This window comes from Ursus americanus, chromosome 9 (genome assembly GCF_024610735.1).
Source record: "Ursus americanus isolate L20-20 chromosome 9, mUrsAme1.1.p, whole genome shotgun sequence".
Lineage (NCBI taxonomy): Eukaryota > Metazoa > Chordata > Mammalia > Carnivora > Ursidae > Ursus > Ursus americanus.
The window spans coordinates 44,235,063-44,247,712 of NC_142135.1; positions in this window are offsets into that span (position 1 = coordinate 44,235,063).

The window sequence follows — 12,650 nt, forward strand, 5'->3', positions numbered from 1 at the left end:
AGCCTACATTCCTTTGTCTTGTCAATTCTTCACCAATGTGTTGTGTCTTTGTCTAAAGGGCATAAAGGTTCCCTGCTCTGATCATTTCTCTGTGTCTTCATTCTCATGTGAAGGCTCCCATGTACATGTAAAAAATTACATGAATTTGTATCCTTTTCTCCCGTTAATCTGTCTTCTACCAATTTAATTCTTAGGCCCAGCTGGAGATGCTAAGAGGATAATGGAGAAAGTTCTTGCCCCACACTGGTCAAATCTGTAACTATTTTTTTTTTTCGATTACATTGCCTATAGGAGCAATTTGTTTATAAGGGATATAAATCATGCGTCTTACATGTTGCAAATGTTTTGTTTAGGTCTCGCACCTATAAAATCAGAGATTGGAATTTTGCTTGGCTTTAGAGGAGACTTAATACTTTATTACAAATTGAGAATACAATGGGCTTCGAGTACTTCTCGTTGCCACTGACCACCAGTCACACTAAATACCTGGCCTGAGGCTGAGTTTCTTTCTCTGTTAACTCGGGATAATGATAACCCAACGCATGAAATTCCTGTTTGATATGGTGTCGATGGTTCTGTAGATGCTTAAGAAGTGAAGTTATTTTGCTGTGCATTTTTATTATTTTGGTCTCCAGAACTTCCAGAGACAGCTTCATCTTGATTTGAACCCAACTGTTTCTGTTCAGAAATTAAAGAGACACGATTTTAGAAAAACACTAATACATTAGCTGTGGAGGAGTTGAGGGTTAATTTGTTATAAGTTTTCCTTTACTATAAATCTTTTTCTAAAAAGAATAGTTTCATGTTAAAACATTTAATGTTTAAGTATTACCTTAATAACATTGTATTTTAAAATTGCTACAGTAGCAATAAGCAGTGCATTATCATCAATTTTTTATTGTGTTCTTATTTCACACAAGGTGAAAGTGTATGAAAATTTTAAGTACTCTCTCATCATTATTTATACGCTATATTACTCTATTTTCTAATGTCTTCTATATTTAATAGAATTTTAATAGAATTTAAACCTTTTAAACTATTTCCGCACCATCATAAATAAACTGCTGGCTTGTAAACTGATGTAACACCTTTGAAAAGTAATTTGGCAATACAAAGTGCTTTGGAGAACTGAAGATGTCACTGATCCTAAGATACAGCTTTGTCACAAAGAAAGACATAAAACTGGCCATATAGGTTGATACAACGATTGCTCTCATTTTTAACATTTATTTTATACCTATGGAGTTTAGACATTTTTAGACGGTGAAATTGTATTATTTATAATTCTAGCACATGTATAAAAAGGAAAAATATAAGCCAACCTCTTTATATTTGGAATTCAACTCTTCTGTGTCACTCTTTCACTTGGGGTTGTTTGTGTCCATATTTTTCTACATAATTTGTCTTCTGTGCCATCAAGGGTAAGATGTTATGTCCTTCTTTCAAAGTGAGCTCTAAGTGGCTAAAAACCATTTTGTAAATTTTTGACATGTGCTTTCTACGTCTTAGCAGAAGGTGTCAAAGGAAAGTGTTTGGTGAATAACCAGGACTCATTTCTTCTTCAAATGGTTTCTACTAGGTTTGTTGACAGAATGGGGGAGGGTCACATGCCCCATCTGTTTCCACCAGGTCCAAGGGCTACATTCATACTACACAGGCGATGACAGCCAGGTCAGTGACTGATGCTTGGCAGACTTCTGATTTCAGAGATATTAAAATTTAAAAAATGCATCATATACCCAATAAAATATTATTTGCAATGGTGAACAAAATTATATTTGATTATATAGTACATGAAATTAATTGATTATATTTTGATCCTCTTGCTAGCCATAATTCTATCTTGCATAATATAATAAATGCAGAAAAGTCTATATACAAAGATGTTCAGAGCAATGTTATTTATAGTCATAAAAATGAAAATATTCTCTTTCTGACTACAAAAGAAGAGCTAAATAAGATATGATAAATTCATGCAGAGTGCCAAACAGGTGTGCAGTATGATTTCCGTTATGTATATTTTAAAAATGCCCAAAACTTATGCTTAGGAGAAAGATAGGAAGATACATCAAAGTGTTATTAATCAAATAAAAAATTTTTTAAAGATTTTATTTATTTATTTTAGAGAAAGAGTGCACACACACAAGCAGGGGGAGGAGCAGACGGAGAGGCAGAGAGAGTATTTCAAGCCGACTCCGCACTGAGCCTGACTAATCAGCCTGATGGGGCTGGATCTGAGAACCCTGAGATCATGACCTGAACTGAAATCAGGAGTGGGTGCTTAATGGACTGAACACCTAGGCACCTCTCAAATAAAAAATTTTACAACTGTTTCATTACTTCTATTTTGAGATGGTTTGGGATTCGCCTTTGCTGCTCACTTTTCAGTATATCGAATTTTTAAATTTTCTTTTTAAAATTTCTTTTTAAATTTTCAAAAATGACAAACTACTTTTATTGTTGATTTAATATTATTTAATTTTTTATTATTTATGTTTTCAAAGATTTTATTTATTTATTTGACAGAGTGAGAGAGAGAGAACAAGCAGGGGAAGTAGCAGGCAGAGGGAGAGGGAGAAGCAGGCTCCCCACTGAGCAGGGAGCCCCGATGTGGGGCTGGATCCCAGGACTCTGGGATCATGACCTGAGCCACTTAACTGACTGAGCCACCCAGGCGCCCTGTTTTATGATTATTTAATGAAAACCACAAACCCATATTGTATAAAACAATTTTCACTGTCTCGATTTTCCTTGTTATCACATGCTGCAGGCATTTTAGTGATTTAAAAGGCCTGTAAATAGGAACATATTTGTCAGAATGTTTAATATGTCTATTCCCTTCCAAAATCTTCAGCTGACCACAAAGTGTAATTCTTTCAGAAACTCAGAATATAACATTTCATTCTGAAGCACCACTGCAAATTAATTAGTTCAGCTGCCTTTTCAGTTCCAAGCATTTTTCCGTCTCCTCGGTGATCTTGAAATAGCAAGGCATGCTGTTGCTAACGGATCACCTGCCTGGCCCTGTGAATGCATGAACAACACAGACTTATACCAAATAAATCTGGCCTTTAACTTTCCTATGACATTTTCAAATGCTTAGTTCTAGCAGTTCCCCTGTTAACACGATCACCTTTCCTGTTTATACCCCTAAGTTAAACGTTACCGAAAAAGCAGCCAGGTATTTCAGACAATCCTGATTTTAAGTCTGTTCTTTTCTCCCCATAACCACATGCATCTCATTTTGTGCAATTCCAATCCAAAAGTTATTGAAAGGGAAGGCGGTATGAGGTTTGCTTCAAAATTAAGATAGCAAATTACCTATCCTGGCTTTGGGGAACAAGACCGTTTTACAATTTTCAGAATATTAGTGACACCCATATCCAAACACAGGTATAGAAAACCATTCCAAAGTTTTGATGGGAAATCTGTCTGTTATTCTCTGTATTATTCACGCTAATGCTGCTTGCCATAGTATCTGAATTAGCTAAACAATAATAGTATTTTTCACATACATTCAGTTAAAGAAAGTGTGTTGAAGTTAGTGTGGTATTAGGATATGGGGTCATATGGCAGAGTTTGTTTTCTCATCGCTGGGTAGGGGATATTGGGGAGGTTATTTAAATTCTCCAAAGCTTGGTTTCCCTGGGTGTAAACTAGATAAAATGATAAGATTTATCAGAGGAAATAGTAGGCTTTGGGTTGGATCACTACAATTTGACTCAACAACAGCACGATGAAACATCTTATCCTTAGAGTCTTATCAGTTGATATTCCTTTGTTATTCACTTCTGACCTAGAAATTCCATATAGGGTACAATTCTTCCTGGCCTTTGTGAATCATCACAGGGTGCTGAATTTCAAAAGAGAAACATGCCTTCCCAGTAAGATAAAAGTTTCCAAACTGGTTTTGCCAGGAAGGTGCTTAAGAACGCTCCGTGCTATTTGTGGTCATAAATACTGTAAGTCAAAAATACTGGTCCGGGCATTGTCTTGATTCTGGGAGTAGGTGGAGAGAGGCTCTCGGTCCACACTTCAGTATGTATTGTTGCCTTTAAATGTGTGAGAAGAGATTATACCCCTTGATAATTAACATTTTACACATTAAACTTCAGGTATTAAATTTGTGAAATATTGCCAAGCTCCATCAGTGAAAATCTAATTATATTGAGCAGTTTTCTTTGCAGTAAGCACATCATTATACAACCTTCCTGACCAAATTTCCTTCCATTTTAAGCTCTGTTTACCTTTGATGGGAATACAAGCTTTCCTCAAACGTTCCACTGCCAACAGTAGAATGAAAAGAACAGCCTTGAACCAGCTGCCGCTGAATAAGCTATGTTTGGGGTCATAAGACACATCAACAATCACTTTGTTGTCTCTGGGTTTATTAGATAAGCCATTTAAAGCTATATCCTTACCCATGACAAATCATTTCCAGTAGAAAATATTTTATAAGGGTCATCATAAAATATTCGGTGTTGCAAAACAGTTGTACAATCTCGTTTTAGGTATCCATTGACATAAGCTGCAGGATTCGTATGAATCCCCTTTTATTTCAAAGGATTCCGTGTCTCCCCCTCCCCTGCAAAAGACGGTTAAGAAACTGGTCCCATCTGAATAGGGGCCCTGTGTGACTCTGGGAGCTGACTTTCTGAGTCAGCAGAACTGAGGTCGGTTATCTGGAAGAGAGGCAGCCAGCGTTGGCAGCCTGGACCTAGAGGCCTGGACAAACTTCAGAGCCTGATTATACCAAAGACAAAGGATTGTTGGCATCATCAGTTCCGTGAACAAGCAACAAGTGGGCATTCCATTCCAGGGTGGAATTGGGTGACCTCATGATCCTTCCCCAACTGTGAGAAAGTTACTTTTAGCTCAGCTATTAAGAAACAAAGAAAGGTTTATATTTTCTGAAAACTGTAGCTTGAAGGTTTTGTTTTTGTTTTACAGAACTTTTGTTGATTGAGAAAAACTAAAAATGCTTCAAAGGATGCTTTGTTTGAATTATTAGATATTCAAAAATTAGCTCTTTCATTAAATATTCATTGCACTTTGCTAAGTACTGGGAATATGAAAATGAGTAAGACTTGCTGTCCTCAAGGAATATACGGTTTGGTGAATAAATACATACGAATTTTATGCCTCAGTTAAACTCAGTCTCTCCAATCATTTTAGGGCCATCCTGTAGGAAAGATCTCGGCTGCCCCTGCATCTTCTGAAGACTCAGCTTCCTCGTCTATAAAATGAAGACAATCCCACTCCTCCTTACTTTAAAATGTAACTGAGGGGATGAAATGATATGTCTGCAACTATTTTTAAAAACATCCTTTTTTTTTTTTTTTTTGGTTCCTTTTTTTTTAATTTTTTTTTATTTTTTTTTTATTTTTTATTAATAATTATTTTTTTTATATTATGTTAGTCACCATACAGTACATCCCCGGTTTTCGATGTAAGGCTCGATGATTCATTAGTTGTGTATAACACCCAGTGCACCATGCAATATGTGCCCTCCTTACTACCCATCACCGGTCTATCCCATTCCCCCACCCCCCTCCCCTCTGTAGCCCTCAGTTTGTTTCTCATAGTCCATAGTCTCTCATGTTTCATTCCCCCTTCTGATTACCCCCCCTTTCTTTATCCCTTTCTTCCCCTACTGATCATTCTAGTTCTTATGTTCCATAGATGAGAGAAATCATATGATAGTTGTCTTTCTCTGCTTGACTTATTTCACTAAGCATTATCTCCTCCAGTGCTGTCCATGTTGTAGCAAATTAAAAACATCCTTTATTAATGTTTCTCAACTTGTGATCTACCTGATTTGTGGTCACCTTGGTCGCGTGGTGCTTATGAAAAGGACAGAGCCCTGCACCCTACCCCAGACCTGCAGTATTAGACTGTCTGAGAGTGGAGTCCAGGGAGCCGCATTTTCATAATGGCACTCAAGTGATTCTTATGCACATGGACTTTGAGAAATGGATTTTGCGGCTGCAGACCGCTGTGCAGGCAGCCTTAGGAGAAGGTTCACATGTCCCAGACATGTCACAGAAGCTGGACCGAGCCCGAGACCTGAAAAGGCCATGCAGAAAGGAACAGAGGACTGGCGATCAATGCCTTTGCCCTGTGTGAGATCCAGTAACTGTGGCTCAGGAGGCAGTGAGGTAGGCAAGGTATAGAGACCCTCACTGCGCTGCCGTGAGTTTTCTGCCAGCCCTGTAGAATAAGGACTCAGAATACAGAATCTTAAATCATATTTCTTGTCTACCTGAGGTAGCCAACTTTGTTAGCCCGCCGCCACTTAAAATTGACGAATCTTTCCATTTATTCAAGAAGGGTTTTGAGTCCATGTTTTTTGCTGGTCACTGTGGTAGTCACTGTAGACACTGTGCTGAATTAGCAGACACGATTTCTGTCCTTGTGATTTTAACAGGCCAATGGAGTTAAACCAATTATCACACAGTGAACCATGCAATTACAATCATGAAAAATACCATGAAGGACAAGTAGAAAGTATCATGAGACGTTATGACAGAGACCTAACCTAGACCAAGGGCTCAGGAAACCTAAAAGATTGGCATTGGGGGAAGGGGATAGGTTTTCAGAAAAAGTGTTCATACAGAAATAAATTTCTCAATTTCTTAATTTTAATTTCTCAATCAATTTTAAGATTGGTGAAGATGATGATAGATTTGGACAATGTTTCATAAGAAGTTATTGAGGAAGTAAACATATTTTACTTTTGAAACAATCATTTTCAAAAAGATGCAAAGATCTTAATTTTGAAAAAATAAGAAACTAATACGTAAGAAAATAACACAAGTGTCTTGCAAAAAATGCATCTTTGAGAATTTTTTAGTGATTTTTCTAACAGCCAAAATGTAACACTATTAAATATCCCACAGTGGTGAATTATTTGAATAAAGATACTACAAGCACACAGTGGAGTAATATTCAACTTTAAAAATGTTCTTATAGATGATTTGTTGGTTACATAGAAAAAAGGTGTTTGAACAAAATGGCTGATAGTCTATCTCTGTGAACATATTTAATAAAGAGGTATATATTGACATAGAAAAATGGATTCTGAGCAGTAAGTTTATTTTTCTTCGGCATGTCTGAATTTTCTAATTTTTCTACAAAGTTTCATCCCAAGAGAAGAATGATAAGAGGGTATTTTAATAAGAAATGTTGCAAACAAGCTTGTACGATTTGGGCTGGATATAAGAAGTTGTGGGAGAGAATGTGGCGCTGGGAAAGAAAAAGGACATCGTGTCCACGTTCAGATTCAGTGGCTTTCCCGAGAACAAGAAAAAAGACTCCTTCCCTTCAGCCAGAGGGCAGAAGCAGAATAAAACAACAGTGTTAAACAGCAGAAAAATGAAATTCTGAAGATAGAAGGGTTTCTTTTGCAGAATTGGGGGCCGTCCAATAAGAGATGCGTCTGCAGTAGCGGCTGGTCGGATCTCCTCCGCGCACCGAGCGCCGCAAGGACGCGAGGCCGCAGGAGGACTTCCGTGCGCCGGAGGCGTGGGCGACGGCTGCTGGCTTCCTTGCACATTCAAGGGACTGTGACTGTATGAACTGTCGCCTTGTCCCCAGGACGTGCAAATAACCATGTCCTGAGAGACTTGAGGCTCATATTTACTGGCTCCTGCCTGGAAAGTAGAAAGGAGTACCTAGAACTCTTATTCCCATTACGTTTTATTTCTTCACTGCAAATCTGGTTTGTGAAAACATACGTGCGATGTTAATATTCTTTTTATTGTTATTTACAAGACTCATCTAATTATTTCTCTGAGGCCCAGAACTGTCTTTTATTTTTGTTCAAAATCCCTCAGCTGCAGGACTTGGTGAATGTTTACTGTCTTCTAAAAGTCTCATTGAATCTTTTTTTTTTTTTTTTTAACAGCTTGAATACAAGTTCAGTGGCTTTTGGCTGTAAATAGTGGTGACAAAATTGAGGTCCCCCTCATTTTTTTTAAAAAAATGTGTCTATCACAAGAGATGTATTTGTGAGCAGTTCACACATTATAATAATACTGCAGATTAAAATGCGGAGCATCATCTGAAGCCCAGATCCTGTCCCTGTGGGTATTGTGCTGCCCGCCCTGCACAGACCTTCCTCCGGAGACAGTGGGGTGAGGCACCTTTCATGCACTGTGTTCCAATCTTTACTCGTCTATTCCATTTTGGACCGCTGCAAAGAGCATGAGCCGTTTCAGAGGGGCATTCAAAGGAGTGTATGTGTTATTTTGACAGTGGCGCCACAGAGACACAGGCATTTCTACTTGCCCCAAATACCATGAAAAGCATGAGAGCTAATGCTTTCAATCACTTTCCTTTTCTAAGAAAAATAATGGCATTGGTTTGTTTAGACGCCCCTTCACACACAGCCCAACAGGATGCAAACCACCCCAGCGATGTGTTTGCCAGTGGGCTGGACTCTGTTAGAATACAGATTAAGTGCTGAGCTCCCTCTAGTGACACAGAGATGCATTTAAGAACCTCCATAGTGTACATGTTTCACAATTTGATCCAATTATCTTTAATTCCATGAAATCAGTTACTTTCCACTCTACTTAATTTTATACAACAGATATTTCTCGAGTCAGAAATTTTATTAAGAAACAGTTAGTAAAACTGTAATTTGAAAAGATCACTAAAAATGGAAATTATAAGTGAAAATGCTTCATGTGATTATAGCACAGTGTAAAAAAGACAATACTCCAGCTCACTTTGCTTGTATAAGATGCCTCCTCTCCCTGTAACACACACACGCACACACACACACCAGCTCTATTCCAATATACTCACCTTGATGTCCAACACCTTCCCCATTTGTTGGATAGGGGTCTCCTTCCTCTGCATGCTGAGAGTGAGGTGAGGGTAGCTCCATGGATACAGAGGGAATAACTGTTCCCACTACAGGAAAAACAAAACAAAACAGAGGTCACATAAACATGTCTTTTTTTTTATTATTAAGATTTTATTTATTTATTTATTTGACAGAGAGAGCACAAGTAGGCAGAGTGGCAGGCAGAGGGAGAGGGAGAAGCAGGCTCTCTGCCAAGCACGGAGTCCAACTCAGGACTCAATCTGGGATCATGACCTGAGCCAAAGGCAGCTGCTTAACCGACTGAGCCACCCAGACACCCCAACACATAACCATGTTTTATTGTTGAACCATTAGGGCTATGTTCATGCCTTCTTCTTCTTTTGTTTTATTTAAAGGGATAGAAGTTTATTGAATACACTGCAAGGGAGCAGAGGGCAGGACAGCAAAGCAAAAGAGAGACTGTCAGGAGGCAGTGGTGGGGGGCTGTAGTGAAGTGGGGGAGAGTAGGGAGGCATGGGAACCTATGGAATTTCCTTTTTTGGTAACTGTGCCCAGTTATAAGTAGCCCATTGGTCAGCTAGAGCCTAATGGTTATTTTGAGGTGGGTGGCCTAGTGAACCTGTTTGCATTCAGCCCGATGGTCACTGTGGGCCCTTTTACTTTACTCAGGTTTCCACTGCTCAAGCCTCTTGCCTAAAAGCGGCTCTACAACCCCCACCCCCGACAATGACAAATGGGACAAATGGGCAGAGGTCCCATCTTCATTCAATAGCTGCTTCATGCTGGAAGGGAGGAATGTCGGGGGTGGGGGTGGGGTGCTATCCCTACCTAAACTTGTCGGTCCATCAGGGGTTCTGTTCAGTTTTAGACCGGAGCATGGTATTATGTTGACGTGCTGATAGGCGATTTGAGTGAAATTCCCTGGTGGCTAGGTCCATGGGATTTAGGGGGAGGGGACCCTCCCATGGTATGGGCCGGGATCCTTGTTGAACCGTCATTCCTATATGGAGTTGTCTGATTCACGCAGACGCAGGGGAACGTGTTTTGCTCGCAGATGAAGATGGCGGCTGGATTCGCGGGACTGCAGGGAAAGGAGATTGGCCTGAAAGAAGCAAGATGGCTGAGAGTCAGCGAGCATCAGGAAAGGGTCCCAAGCTAGTCCCTAAGGTGTGCAGATTTGCCTTGGACGAGCTGCAGACGGAGTGGGGGAGGAGAGAAAAGGGGTCCTTCGCCGTCACAGGTGCAGGCAGTCTAGCGTGTTAGCCCTCAGACCTTTATACCACACGGGGGAGTCGTCCTGGCCGGAGGCCCCAGTTGTTCGAGGAGTATTAGGGTTAGATGGCTGAAGGGCCAAAAGGAAAAAGGAGAGGGAAGGAAGGATCCCTCTGAAGGGCAAGAGGGGAAATCCCTCACCCTTTTAGGGAAGGGTGGTCCATCTGGTTCCCTTTGGGGCTTCAGATCCTCACCGAGGAGTAACCTCAGCCAGAGGTTATCATTTCCCCCAAGGAGTCCTGGAGTCGGTCCACTGAGGAAAAGTAGCAAGAAATTCCTGGAGAATCCGGGGAAAGCCCCAGGCGAGCAGAAATTCCCTGTAAGAGCCACCAAATGTGGGGCCACCTGATCGGCCAGGGGCCAGCAGCACAGTGGTGAGAGAATTCACCCAAGGTAGAACAAAGGAGCTACAAGTTTATTGAATACACAGCAAGGGAGCAGCAGGCAGGATAGCAAAGGAGAGACTACCTGCCTGTTCATGCGGTTTTAATGTGTTTTAAAAAGTCCAAAGAGACCAGCGTGGTACTGGTTGTGAGTTTTGATTTTCTAGACCAAAACAACTCATTTTACATATCAACTATTCTCAGAATTTGTGTTCATAGTTAAATATACGAAAATTACAAGCTAGAATAATTACTAGAACAGGAACAACTATCGGACACTTGCTGTTTCCCTCCTATCATTCCCCTACCTTAGCACCGGAATGACATTTCAGAAGCTCCATCTTCTCCTGTTACTGCCCTACTTACAGGGCCTGACGGAGGAGGCAGTGCAGTGATAGGAGCTGGGGACCTGGAGTCACACTGCCGAGGTTCATGCTCTGGTTCTGACCCCTGCGAGCTAGGTGATCTTTGGCAAGTTGGTTAACCGTGTCTGCAAAATGAAGATAAATAATAACAGTAGTTACTTCGTAGGACTAAATAAGCCCCTGTCATACAGCAAAACCCAAGCAGTATGACATAACTGTCTGATGAAGATGGCAGAGGCCGGTTCCTGTCCTGGTTACTTCATCTAGGTCTCTATCACCGGGCTTTCTCACATTGGACTTTTCTATGTGAAGAAAGAGGTCAATTAGAGTCTCCTCAATAACAAAACAAAAGCCATGTTTGTTCCTTCCTCATCCTATTGGCTCGATGGAGTCAAACTCTTTTGCACGTGGCTAAAATTTCTCAACAGCCTTTCTGAGACTCACTTTTACAAACGTAACAGCCCGCTATTTTGAATATAAATTCTTCACTATTTTAAGTTGGTTTAGTCACTGTCCTCGGACATGGACACACCCTTATCTCTTCTCCATCCCTTCCTTCTTCCTCTCCCCATCTCTCTCCTTCTATCCTCCCTTTCTTCCTTCCTAGATTGGCATGTACCCGAAACCTCTCTGTCACCATCCTTAAGGATTAGCTAAAACACCACTTCCTTGGCAGACATTAACTCAGGAAAATTATTGTGGAGTTTAAAGTACACTATACGCATCCCCTCAGTAACTAACAAAAATATTGTAATGCCCTTGTGTGATATTGGGGTATCTAGGCAGACCACACTTACGGGCTTGTCCCTGAATGGAGAATGGGAAGATTCCAGCTCTTTCACCCTCATGGTTACTCCTGTAATGGGAAAGGACACCAGGCTCACTGTTCACCAGAGGTTGCCTGGTTACTGTCAAAATATTTCCCAAGTCTCTGATTTTGCCAAAATTAATAGGCCCTGATACTTCTAAGAGTATGGCATAAAGAAACTTGTTCTTAGATTTTCTTATGTTTAATTCAGAAAATTCTGACATTTAAAATTAAGATTGGCAAAAATCACCAATTTTGACTACCTGAAGACAGAAACAGGGTAATTTATCCTCAAAATTTATCATAAGAATTTATACATTTTAACTTTTCAAAAGCCCTTCCACATTTATCATCTCATTTCATCTTTCCTACAAATTCACAAAAGTTATTTTTCAAATGGGCTTTAAGTGACCAGGAATGAGAATTGGAGAAGCGTATTTAACTCCTTTCTGAAGGTCTCAGTGAGCCACTGAATGGAATCCTTTTGTTAGGACTCTATGTGAATCACTATTTCCTTTGAATGGTCTGAGGCAGTTCTTATTCCAGAAACCCAGGGCTGGATTGGATGTCTCCACACCTTCCTGTGTGACTCTTTTCACTATTATTCAACACCTCTCATCAAAGATGAGGAGTATGGGCAGGGGAGGAAAGACATAGGAACGAAGAGAGACATGTTCAGATTCAGGACAGTATCATACACATCAGAGGAGGTGCAAGCAAAGGACATTCTGAAGGAAAGAAAGGGGCAAAATCAACCATGTGCCCTCAAAGTTGGGTGTGGTTTTCTGGGCATTAGGAAACCTCTGGGAAAGATATGAGGGTTTTCCATTACTGTAGGCTCTCTCCTGCTGCTCTGAGGGGAGGACTGATTCTAGGGAGAACATAAACGTGAAGTAATTATTAAGTAAAGGGAAAATATTCTTCAGAACATTCAAGAATATATGAGTTCATATAGCTATTCGTCAAACCATTAAACACCTATTATATCC